Source organism: Cydia amplana, chromosome 12, assembly GCF_948474715.1.
Source record: "Cydia amplana chromosome 12, ilCydAmpl1.1, whole genome shotgun sequence".
NCBI lineage: Eukaryota > Metazoa > Arthropoda > Insecta > Lepidoptera > Tortricidae > Cydia > Cydia amplana.
The window spans coordinates 13,164,574-13,176,956 of record NC_086080.1 but is presented as its reverse complement, the minus strand read 5'-3'; positions in this window follow the sequence as shown (position 1 = coordinate 13,176,956).

Sequence of the window (12,383 nt, the reverse complement as noted above, 5' to 3'; positions counted from 1 at the left end):
TGATAGTTACTGTTCGTGTCGTCCATGAACCAACCTTGTCCCTAAAGCGGTTAGGTATTTGACCACGTCGCGTGAGTAGGTTAAATTAACATTAGCCTAAGTAATATTAGCTGCTAGGTTAGGTTAGTCCCATCCCATAGCGATGCTTTGTCCGCCTTATTTGAGTAGGTAAGGTACGTAATTAAATATTGACACTATCATTAATTTATACGCAGACGCAGTTCGTGTAAGCGTCGTAGAGAATTTAAAGAAAGTCTTAATCAGTAAACATTTGCGTGTTGCATTTGTTTGTAGATTGGTTGAGACATATATGGCTATAAAGTAGGTACTTACACATTGTTTGGTCTCGGTTTTTAACACTTAACAGTATGGGTTAACGAGCGCGATTACCGGTGTTGCCGGTTTTATATATACAATTCTCATACTTAAATAATAGGATGCTATACCGCTATGTGCTTACTCATTTTTTGTTCGCTTCGTTAGGTCTGTTTCTCTAGGGCTCGCAGGGAGGCAGGCTGCGAGAGCCGCCCTACTTGGCACAACTCCAAAGTAACGGCGTCGATAATTTGCCGCAGAATTCTATTTAAATTTCTTGCAAGCGTTTAAGATGTCTCTGTCTTGCTCCGGAGCCCAGGCACTCAACATTTTCTCTTTTACTTCGCACGATCTTAGACTTAGCGGGACCTAGCGTAGGTTGTATACACAAACGTGTGTTTCCTACGTCACATAGGTTGCCGGCTTTCGTAAAACGTGACTACTAGCGAAGGCGACACTCTACCAAAAGAACGTGCGTCCGTAAATGGCTTATGTTATGATACGGCGCGGCGTCGATAATAAAACAAGTGGTTGTGTTTTGTTATGATTTCTCTTTAACTAAGTATACATTCACTGGAATATAATTTAGGTGACGCATTGGGTCAAGGGCCTATACACTTGAAATACATGATTATGTGTAAATGGAAATATATATGAGATTAGATTATTTAGATTTAAGGGTTGGTTTTTTTTATTTTTTTTATTAGAAATAGGTAAGCATTTGACCACAATCTCACCTGATGGTAAGTGCCGATGCAGTCTAGGATGGAACATGCTTACCTAAAAGATGTCTATTCACTCTCGATTTAAAAAGATCCAAGTTATAGTGGATTGGGAATAGATTTGCAGGAAGTGAATTCCACTCCTTAGCCGTTCGCATGATAAAGCTGGATGCATAGCGTTTGGTACGAACCAGTGGCAGAGCAACAACGTAGGGGTGAAACGCAAGTCCGCGTCTAGTCCCACGGTGGCAGAACGGGGATGGGGGGATTAGATTATGTAATCCCATCGCACACTCCCCGAAATGTATCCTGTAGAATACCGATAAACAGGCTACCTTTCTACGGTGTTCAAGGCTCTGCAGTCTAGCCTCAACCAATCCCGCATCTCCAATAAGCTTCCTAGCGCGCTTGTCTATGAAATCTAAGGCGGCTAGCTGATACTTGGCGGATCCATCCCAAAGGTGGCTGCAGTACTCCATACACGACCGGACTTGAGCTACATAAAGCTGAAGGAGCTGCCCCGGTGTGAAGTACCGGTTGACCTTAGAGAGGACCGCCTAGTCGTCTAGCTGCAGATTTGGCCAGAGATTCAATGTACGCCCCAAAGCACAGGTTAGACGAAATATTCGTGCCAAGTAGCTGAAGATGGTTGGATATCGGTACGAATACATCCCGGAAAGTCGGAGTCAGTTCGAAAGGACTCCGTTTCGCAGAGAACGCGTTTCGCGAACGGTATCCGTTTGGTAGCGTTGAATTTGACCAGGTGTGTGTCGCCCCAATCGGACACTGCCTTAAGTCTCAAATTCAGACGGTCTACCATAGCTCGTCGACAAGACTGGACCTCCTCTTTTTTGGCCCGAGGATTGGAGAGATATCTGTCCACGACAGTGCTATCATCGGCATACCCAAAAGTACCTGAGACTAGCATGTCGTTGATATGTAGCAGAAATAAGGTCGCGGACAGAACAGAGCCCTGAGGAACGCCAGCATTAATAGTCCATTGGTCAGATGTGTAGCCATCTAACACCACCCGAATGGAACGTTCGCTCAGGAAATTCTTAATTCACTTGCACAGGCCAACTGGTATCCCATATGCTGGAAGCTTGCTCACCAAACTTGCGTGCCAGACCCGGTCGAATGCTTGCACCATATTATTTGTAAAAGTAAAAACGTTCGCTTTTTTTGGGATGGGAAGATTCATTCTTTACTGCCGAGTGACCATGATCGTCAAGTGTGGTTGGTACAATGGCTCTTTGTGAGCAGATTTTGTTTACGACGATTGGTAAAATACTCGTAAATTTATTAATGTTTTAATTTGAAACAACTTCGACCCATTGGTATATTATCTACAATGTTAATCTGACCCCTATATGTAGTTACTTCTCTGTATTATTTGCAGTCTGGGTAGACATTTAAGTCCTCGCGAGAGCGGGCATCCCTAGGGAAAAGGTACTCGGGGTCGTTACGTAAGGATACGTATTATTTCGCACGTAGGAGCTTCTGTGGGTCGGACCTAGATGCGTGGGCGACCTCAATTCTCAATGATATTGTTAACCTGATTCGATGCCTGTTCCTAATGTCACTGTAAATTATAGTAAAAATATTATAAGAGCAGGATTTGCTTCTGTGGAAATATTCTAGGACATCAATGTGGTTGTTTGTACTATGTACTTACTTCCTATACTACTTTAGGTACTTATGCGACCCATATTTAATGTTTCATTGTGGGGCCGGTCCACTAAGTTCTTTTTTAACACATTCATTGCCAGCGACCCGCTAGGGTTCTCTATTCGTATCAGCTTTTCGCTACAGCCTGGAAAATACTCGTTATTCTCGGCTATACCTAATTTACGTTAAACCAAACGAGTTGAATACGAGATTCATATTTTGGACTTATTATGATTTTGCCTTTTTCGAACAATGAACTCTTCCCAGTAAACAGACCTAAAGTTATGATTCAGTGCCCTTACACACCATGTTTGTTTGAATAAACGTTTAATTAGTCCACGTGTGCGCCGTTGCAGTATTTGCAGTTCTGCAAACATTGCATTGTGATACACTTACAACATTGTTGTATAATATTCTGCAGGTACCTACGCAATTCGTCTTAATAATTATCCACTATGCAAGTTAATGTGATAGGGATAGGTAAGGGATAATACGTTCCTAAGAATTTCAGTTAGCAACTGTTTACGTTTGCGGGTGTTGTAATATGATATGTGTCATATTTAAACGCAAGCGTAAAGCGTTACTATGTTACTGCCAGTCAACGAATTAAAAAATAACACTAATTATATCAGCATGCGTCACGCTTGAGACTCGTATATCAAGAGACCTACCTAGAGTACCTATCTAATTTATAGGATTATTAGAGACTGGTAATCGTAATAGTGCACTATTTCCGTCATAACGCTTGTGTTATAACTTTTATAACGGCGACCTGGCGCCCGATACAGCTATTTGTTACATTTCGTTGGACGCACTCCAAGTATCTATCGTTCGCGACATCGACACATGCCAAAAGAAAGTCAAAGTTCGATGGCATGCTGCGGGAACGAATCTAATTGGTGCATTTGCGACGCTTATGCGACACTTCATTCTACCGCGCTGAGCATGTTCGCCATACGTGCATTTGAAAAGTGGTTCGACTAAATGACTTCTGACATGAGAACAAGGTGTACAATTGAATGATTTTTTAAGACGCATATACACCGGAAATGCTCAGCGCTGCAACATTTTGTCCATCGTTTCCAATCACCATACCAGCCATTATACGTAATAAAAGCTTATTTATCGTGATATAAACATCCCACTATAAATCGACCAATTTGATTTACTGTTGAAAATTTGTAAAGCTGAATAGAACATATCAGAATGAGTGGAAGCTTCATTGGACTGTAGATTTATTGAGTGTATTTACTATTTATATACATAAACGCATACGCATATTATTGCCAAAAAGTACGGGAAAGTCTTTTTGGGAACATTTTAAATTAAGACAGAAGCAGAGAATTTCAGTTGAGATAATTTACAGTAGTTTTACTGGTTTATTATGAAATCGTAATGCTTGTAGTATGTTGTTATGATGAGAAGTTTTGGAAACCTAGCGCAAGTACCATGTTTAATGTTGCTCGTGTGAGCATAATATTATTGAAACAAGATTCAGAGCTGAAGTTTCTGTAAATAGCGTATATCTTTGGTTATGTCCAGACTGCCAGAGTAAGATCAATTCAACGGAATTGATGTTTGTAACGCTAAGTGCTCCATGTTTTAGTTACGAAGACCTTCAGGTTTATGTGGCCGAGAAATAATGTTTACACGCGCATTGCGTTTTAAAATAACCTTAAATACAAAACACGCGTTAGGTACACATAAATAGTTTGGGCAAATCGGTGAATGAGACAGTTCGCAACTCGTAAAAGAGGAAGCCTTGTCACTTGTGCTGTGCAGTCATCTGGAGCAGTCATGTGGAGTCATGTCATGTGTCAAGGAAAACTGTTGACTTATTTCGCTAACGGCAATAAGGAAGATAGTGATAGTGAATGCGGAAGAGGAGAGGTCAGGTCGCCTCCGCCGGCTCCATCGTTTAGTCAGACTTCCGAAAAAAGAGGTTCAAGGGAAAACCCCACTGGAATAGTTATTTTCGATACAAGTGCGAAAAAGAGGAAATTCGAAACGAGTGGCGATAAATTAAAACACGACCGAAGGGAGTGTTTTAAATCGACACGAGTTGCGAATTACCTATTCGCACGTGTATCGAACAACGTTTTACAGTACATATGGCACTTTAAAGTTTCGACATACGCACGAAAAGTGCTATTTTACGCACTAGTGCGGAAAAGTAGCCCCATATGTACTGTAAATTCTTTTTACAGTACATATGGCCCTATTTTAACGCACTAGTGCGTAAAACAGCACTTTTCGTGCGATGTTTTGAGTTTAAAGGGCCATATGTACTGTAAAACGTTGTTCAATACACGTGCGAATAGGTAATTCGCAACTCGTGTCGATTTATAACACTCCCTTCGGTCGTGTTTTAATTTATCGCCACTCGTTTCGAATTTGCTCTTCTTCGCACTTGTATCGAAAATAACTAGTACAGTACATATGGGGCGGGGCTACTTTTCCGCACTAGTGCGTAAAATAGCACTTTTCGTGCGTATGTCGAAACTTTAAAGTGTCATATGTACTGTAAAACGTTGTTCGATACACGTGCGAATAGGTAATTCGCAACTCGTGTCGATTTTTATCGCCACTCGTTTCGAATTTCCTCTTTTTGGCACTTGTATCGAAAATAACTATTTCGGGTGACATAGGCTTCGTTTTAAAGGTTTTTAATTCCATTTAAAGGTTGTTACTTATCGATATACCTAATCTAAATTACCAAACTGTAAATAAACGGAATAGCTTATCCTCTGTTCTCTCAAATTATTCAGTTTTATCCAGTTTTTCACGCGATAAACCTTAATTGATGTTTCAAACATCACGCGCGCGTCTGATTGCGGATCATACGTGTTTGTTGTTAGTGTGGGTCCGAATCCATAAGCTACCTATGTGTTCCACAACTTTGCCCACTTGCATGTCTCTGGTTTAAACCTGTAACTCACATGATTCAATTTATTTGGCGCAGTGAGGTGATTTAAAAATTAGGTACGTGACGGGGTCCTGCAATGACATCAACAGGATTTTTTCCACGTCTATTATTTAGCACGTGATTTCATTTGACGATTTTTCTTTTAATTATTTATATGATAACTTAATCAGTTAATAAAACAACTTTACTGTCTCCGTGCTGTCAGAATTTAAGTAAAAAATACTCATAAGCTTCTTTCTTTTCCATCAAGTTTGTATACCAGTTCTCGTACTGTATTTATATTTGGCTGTAAAGCAAGAGATACCAAACACAATAAATACACAAAAACACTGGTAATCTCCCTTATGTAAATAACTACTTTTTTATCTTAATATTATCATGTCTAGACGAATATTCCATTTTTCCCACAGCCGAAATTGTTACAGCACTGAATGACTTAGCGAAACCCTTTCAGTGCTGCGTAACTGGTCGTAAACATTCGTTATTGACGAAAACATCTTACGCCGGCAAGGTCGCGAGGTGCCCAAACCCAAACCCCGCTCCCCACACAGTCTAGCGTTATCGTCTCCGGATTGAGGGTTCTCACGACCTTAAGGTCAAATTACAGTGGTCTTGCCCGTCAGCAAATCGGAAGGCCGAGGGCACCAGGACTTTTTAATCTCATAGCTTAACGAGCCCATTGCTAACCCCTCAGCATAAAATGACCTGCAGCTCCGTATCAGCTATGCGTAACTGGATACTGGCTAGAGGTGGCGCGTGGCAAGTGGCCGGAATCACACCCCAGGGTGGACTGACGTCATTGTCTGCGTGACGCCAGCCCGCCCCTACGCACCCCAGTACAGGGCCAAGGTTTACCCGCATAGACAAATTATTCGATACTGCAGAAACCTTGACAATCAAGTGACTTTATTCATAAATAAAAGTGAATTGAATGTCTAAAGAAGCGACGTGAGCTCTTTACAAAACAGGCGATACATATTTTTTGTTTTTAATTTTCATCACGTATCCTCGTTACCTGTTGAGGACTGTTCCCCATTGAGGGAAAACAAGCATCGATCGTGACGACCGTCGACGCAAATATCGGATCATTTTCGGATTAATTATGGTATTGACAGCGTTACAGGAACTTCCCAATTTTTAGTACGTAGCTTGTAGCAATGTTTAAAAAAAACATGAATGGAGTACCTCAGGCTTAACGTAAGTAGATTAGACCTTGTAGCAGATATCTCTACCGGGAACATAATATAGAAAGTATGAAAGCGCTATATTTGGCTAATATGGATCCTTTATCTTCTTTGGTCGCCGTGCAACAGCATTTCCTAAATATTATCTGAATTATCTCAGCACACGGAACAAAACCGTTATTTGTAGTTATGTATTTGAACGGCACAACCTCCCGTATATGGTATGGCTCTGGAGAAGATTTATGAGAAGCGAGGATACGCCATTTGCGGCAAAAATATCGGGTAATTTGGTTCACATCCAACAGAGGAATTTTAGTAATATATACTCGTATACTGATACATAATATACATACGTAGAGCAGATCAGCCATCATTTGTTAAGTTACTTGAAGGGCAGGAACCCGGGTATATCGTAACATGACCTTGGAGCTTTATCGGGAGCCAGGGAACGCAATGCGACACTCCGGGAGTAACCTTGAGTCTGGCCGACGCTACGATCAACATCCAAGTATCTGTACATAAAGTAGATATGTCTGGGTTACTGCGATCAATGTTTACGGTGTTATGAATATAACCTTTAGAAGCTCAAAGAGATTCTGGGATGGTACTCTACTCGGTAGTCTACTCCGCTTTAAGTTCATACTAGTTTTAGCCAAAACGTACGTACGTAAACGTAAAGCACGTTCATGGCAACATTTAGGTACTTACACTTACAAAATTCAACATGAATGGTCCATATTTCTAACAACTAAAAATAAATTAGAAAAAAAAACTATTTGAGGACAATCTCACACATAAATTATATTATAATATAATTAGTATGTCCGGACTTCCGGAGTGACCTACTGTACCATTATCCTAAGAGTGCTGCAGCTTCCAAACATTATAGAATGCATCCTAAAAATGTTGTTAGTTCAGAATGAAGAATTTTTATAGTGAGCGTATTTTCTCCTGCATTCTTCGGCATGGCGCCTGGTACATAAGAACCTACTATTCAGTTTAATGGCAAATAAAACTAAAGATCTGAAGCAGTTTTAAACAAATTAATTAATTTATGGGCAATTATTCTTGACTTCAATTCTAAAATAAGAAATATTTGGAATGCTTTAACCTGACCGAAATACCCAATGAAAAGTTCAGTAAACTGACCAAAATAACACCTCTTTGCCTACTCGTAAGTAAATCAATAAATGAATCAGAACGGTGAAATTGATGAATTGAGCGAGGGACTTGTTGTTTACTTTTACATCAATTTCCGTCGGATTTTCAATAATCCGGCGTCTGTCGGGGAAATTGCTGATAAAAAACGATGCTGACGAATTGAGAACCATCTCTCTCGGGAAGGGAAGGGAAAATGTCGGGAATTTCAATCTTCAGCTTTGTTGTATATAAGTAGAAAGTCATGAAAAGAAGGCATCGTGATCATAGCAAACTGTGACTACACAATATCAGTTTTACTAAATTTCATTAAAAAAACATGTTACACGTTTTATTAGTCATTTATTCAATATTGCATTGTCATGTACATAATAAGGTGTTACAATTTAAGAGGCCAGTTCATGACACCCTGTAAGGGCACACAATAGTAGGTACTTATATTTACAGTTATATACGACTTTATACGATTCTATCAGGTTATATAATATAATCATTTAAAAGCAGTTTAGACTCTCGCGCGAGCCACGATACGAGCCGCGAGCCGAGCCACGAGACGAGAGTGTAAGCGGTGGGCTCGCGGCTCGTCTCGTGGCTCGCAAGCTCGTCGAGCTAATATAATTTAAACACTAACGACACGGCATAAGGTTTATAACCGAATGACAAGCCGAACGCGAGTGTAAGCGGTGGACTCGCGTCTCGTGGCGCGGCTCGCGGTTCGTCTCGTGGCTCGCGCGAGAGTCTAAATCGACTATTAAAGTTACCAATTATTTAATAAAATAGCATCTACATAGTCACATAAATTAATTCAGGATTATAATGTCAATAAATAAATTGGAATATTAAATAGTTAATTGAATTATTTTGTCAAATTATTGTATAGTTTATTTTTTGGATGTCTTTTCTAATATTAAAATTGAAATGTTAAAAATATATCTTATTTAGCCTGGGCTGGGCGTTATTTAGTTTATTTTTATGCCAATTTGCGTCGTAATACCCGTGGCCCCCGTGGGCCGTGATAATCCGTAGCCTAGACTAATTCGTTATAAAAAGGGCAGTAGAGCCCTGGGACGTGCTAGGAATTTAGAATGAAAGCGTGGGTAGTCGCAGGGGTGAGCGCGGTCGTGGGCGGGCGGCGAGCAGTGGGCGGCTCTGGCGGCATCCCTCGCAATTAACCCTTGATAAAGTTAGATAGCGCAATTTATGCACCAAATAAAACATCGGCTACCTGCTCGTGTAAAGTGTAAACCCTCTGTCTACGCTGTAAAATATTTAAGTTGATTTACCTACCTATCCTTTACAACATTAGGTACGTTCTTTCGTTTAGTTTGAATCTGTAATTAAATCAGGGATGTTGCGGATGCCGATTTTTTGACATCCGCGGATGCGGATTTTTAAAGGCTCACATCCGCGGATGCGGATGCGGATGTCAAGATAGTACCATAAAAAACGTCAAATATTGCATTTTAGTAATTTTTATTTCATAAAACCGGCCAAGTGCGAGTCGGACTCGCGTTCCAAGGGTTCCGTACATTAAGTCCCACTCACGCTTGACTGCTCATTTCTAATAGGTTTTTTGGTTAATGACTAAATTACCTAGCAGTCTAGCACTTACGCCGATGCTAAGACGTTCCTGTACCGACCTGTTCCACATCCGCATCCGCATTAAATCCGCATCGATTTTATGCGGATGCGGATGCGGATGTTGAAAATAAAGCGGAAGTTCCGCGGTTGCGGATGCGGATGCGGATATTCGCAACATCCCTGAATCAAATGTTTGTTTACTCTTAGCCAGCAAATCTTTCTACCATATTATGGGTCTAGGGGACCCTAGCGACATCTACCGTAAGAGCGTTACACTTCTTAAACCAAGACTGTAATTTTTCCACTTTTAAATTTATTCTAAGCTTAATAGCATCGGTCGCAGACGTTTCTGCGTTCAGTATGGGTAGCACATTGTAACTGGTGAATTTCCAATATGACTTGGAACTCCGGTAACCGTTTAAGAAGTGTAACGCTCTTACGGTAGATGTCGCTGGGGTCCCCTAGACCCAGGTGGAAAGATTCGCTGGCTATGGATGTGATCTTGGTGGCACAGATGGCAGAGCGCTGGAATATCGATCCAGAGGTCGTGAGTTCAAGACAATATTTTTTCCACTTTTAAATTTAAAAATAACTAATATCTCAGATACTGCATGAGCGTTTCTTATTCCGTCCTAGGTACGTAACTTTTTCTACAAACTTCTAAACCCATCATGAAATCTTCATAAAACTTAAATGTATTCCGTCGCACGCGCTAAGCGCTCGCTGAAATATTCAGGTCTCTCGGGTAAGTGGCGCTTTCCAACTTGCTTTTACACTGCTTATTCAACAAGGGATGCGACATGAAGGTCACGTACCTAGCTATCCCGGGCCCTGTGTGTCTTTATACCTCACGGATAATTTTCACTCGTGTACACTTAACCATTTTCGTGTTGTTGACGATGTTTTGCCTTTAGTGTTGTTTGGTTTTGACAACATTAAAAAACTTGAAAAAAAAAAAAGTGTGTCCTTAGTCTTGAATTCTTGACCAATCCAAAGGACTCTTTATAAATTACTGGCAACCCGCCCCGGCTTCGCACGGGTTAACAAATTATACAAAAACCTTCCTCTTGAATCACTCTATCTATTAAAAAACCGCATCAAAATCTGTTGCGTAGTTTTAAAGATCTAAGCATATATACAGACAGGTAGACAGCGGGAAGCGACTTTGTTTTATACTATGTAGTGATATTTCAGGTATATTACTTGTATTCGTAGGTAAATTTAATAAGAACAGAAGCGTTGACGTCGACTATCAACTTTGCAAATGCGGCGACTGAATTATTGCGCTGTTTAAAATTACTCCCACACATACATGAGTCCTGTAAAACATACAAATCAACAGCAAGGCATTTCTGAAAACAATTTATAAACCCCGGCTAATGACCGCATTATTCGCTAAATATATTTACGTTCAAGGATCTGGAGCTCCAATGCTTGTTATATTGTTATTAAAGGGTTTTACAAAGAAAGCTCTTTATATTGAAACAAGGGAGCGCTCAGTTCTTACTTCTTAGAATGATTTTATTAATTATCGCGTCACCTTTTCTAACAATGAGTTCACGTGGTCGGGGACACTTTAATTGGTGATTCAAGAGATCTCTGGCAAATCGCCAGCTTGAGAGATTCGCTTCACGGTTCGGCTTTTGTCAACGGCCTCAATTATTTTAATGGAAGTCAAGCGTTTAGTTAACGTTGATACCTTTTATCAATGTTACAAATACCTAAATACTTGGTATTGTTACTTCATTGTTTTCTTACGGTATTCATGCTTCACTGTGTTTTCTTAGTAAGTCTTATAAGTTTTTTTCCCTTCTGGGTTTTGAGTACATACATATTGTAAGTTGAGTTATCTTATGTATCATGCTTCCATTTTATGCCCAACGTAATATCAAAATTAAGTCAAATGTAATGTTTTATCAGGTATGAGCATACACCCTGCTCTTAAAAAGGGCATTAACAAAACAAAACAATTTTGTACACCTAGTTCTTTAACAATATTATATAAATTATAAGAATGTATTTATGACGGAAAAAAGCAAAATGAAAACTGTTCTATCACATCAACAAGAAATAACAAAATAAGCTGAAAATGCCATTAGGTATTTAAGTTTATTCCATGTGTTTTGATAAGGGCACACCGCACAGCACGGCGCGCAGTCGCGCACGCCACGCCACGCCATTCTATATTTGGTGCTTAGCCGATAAGGTGAAGGTTAATTGTATCATTATTGATATTAGGATTTCAGTTGGTATTAACGTCCGCTATGACTGATGACTGACTGCATTCTGACCTTCAAAAATTGACTTGAACTTGAACTTTCGATTTTTTTAACTGTTATTGTACTGTCGATTGAAGTTAATTCCTGAAGTGAGTTAATATGTTCATGTTGAATAAAAAACATACATGTTTTGATAACTTAAATATTATATAGGTACGTATTATATAGGTAGTTCGGTGACAACTATAATAAGTACGTCGAAAAAACATGCGTCTTTGTAGAGTTTCTTACTACATCTGTATCAAAGTAGCAATTTTATTTTATTTTGCCGTCTATAAATAAACACACTAGACTAGACTTCCAAAAATCGTCTTCCATAAACACATTTATCTTCACACAAAAGGCATGACAAAATGATTTCCTTTCGTAAAATAGGTATATGTGTTAATTGATTATTTTATCGAGACTCTTCGATGCATTACTCGTAACCCGTAAGAGGATTACTTTAAGCAAATATTTGTAAAACTATGGTTTGATTTATAATGGAAATTTTCTTAATCCACCCTGTTATCGTAGGTTGTTGTAGATAAGTGGTAATCTAAGCAAAGAG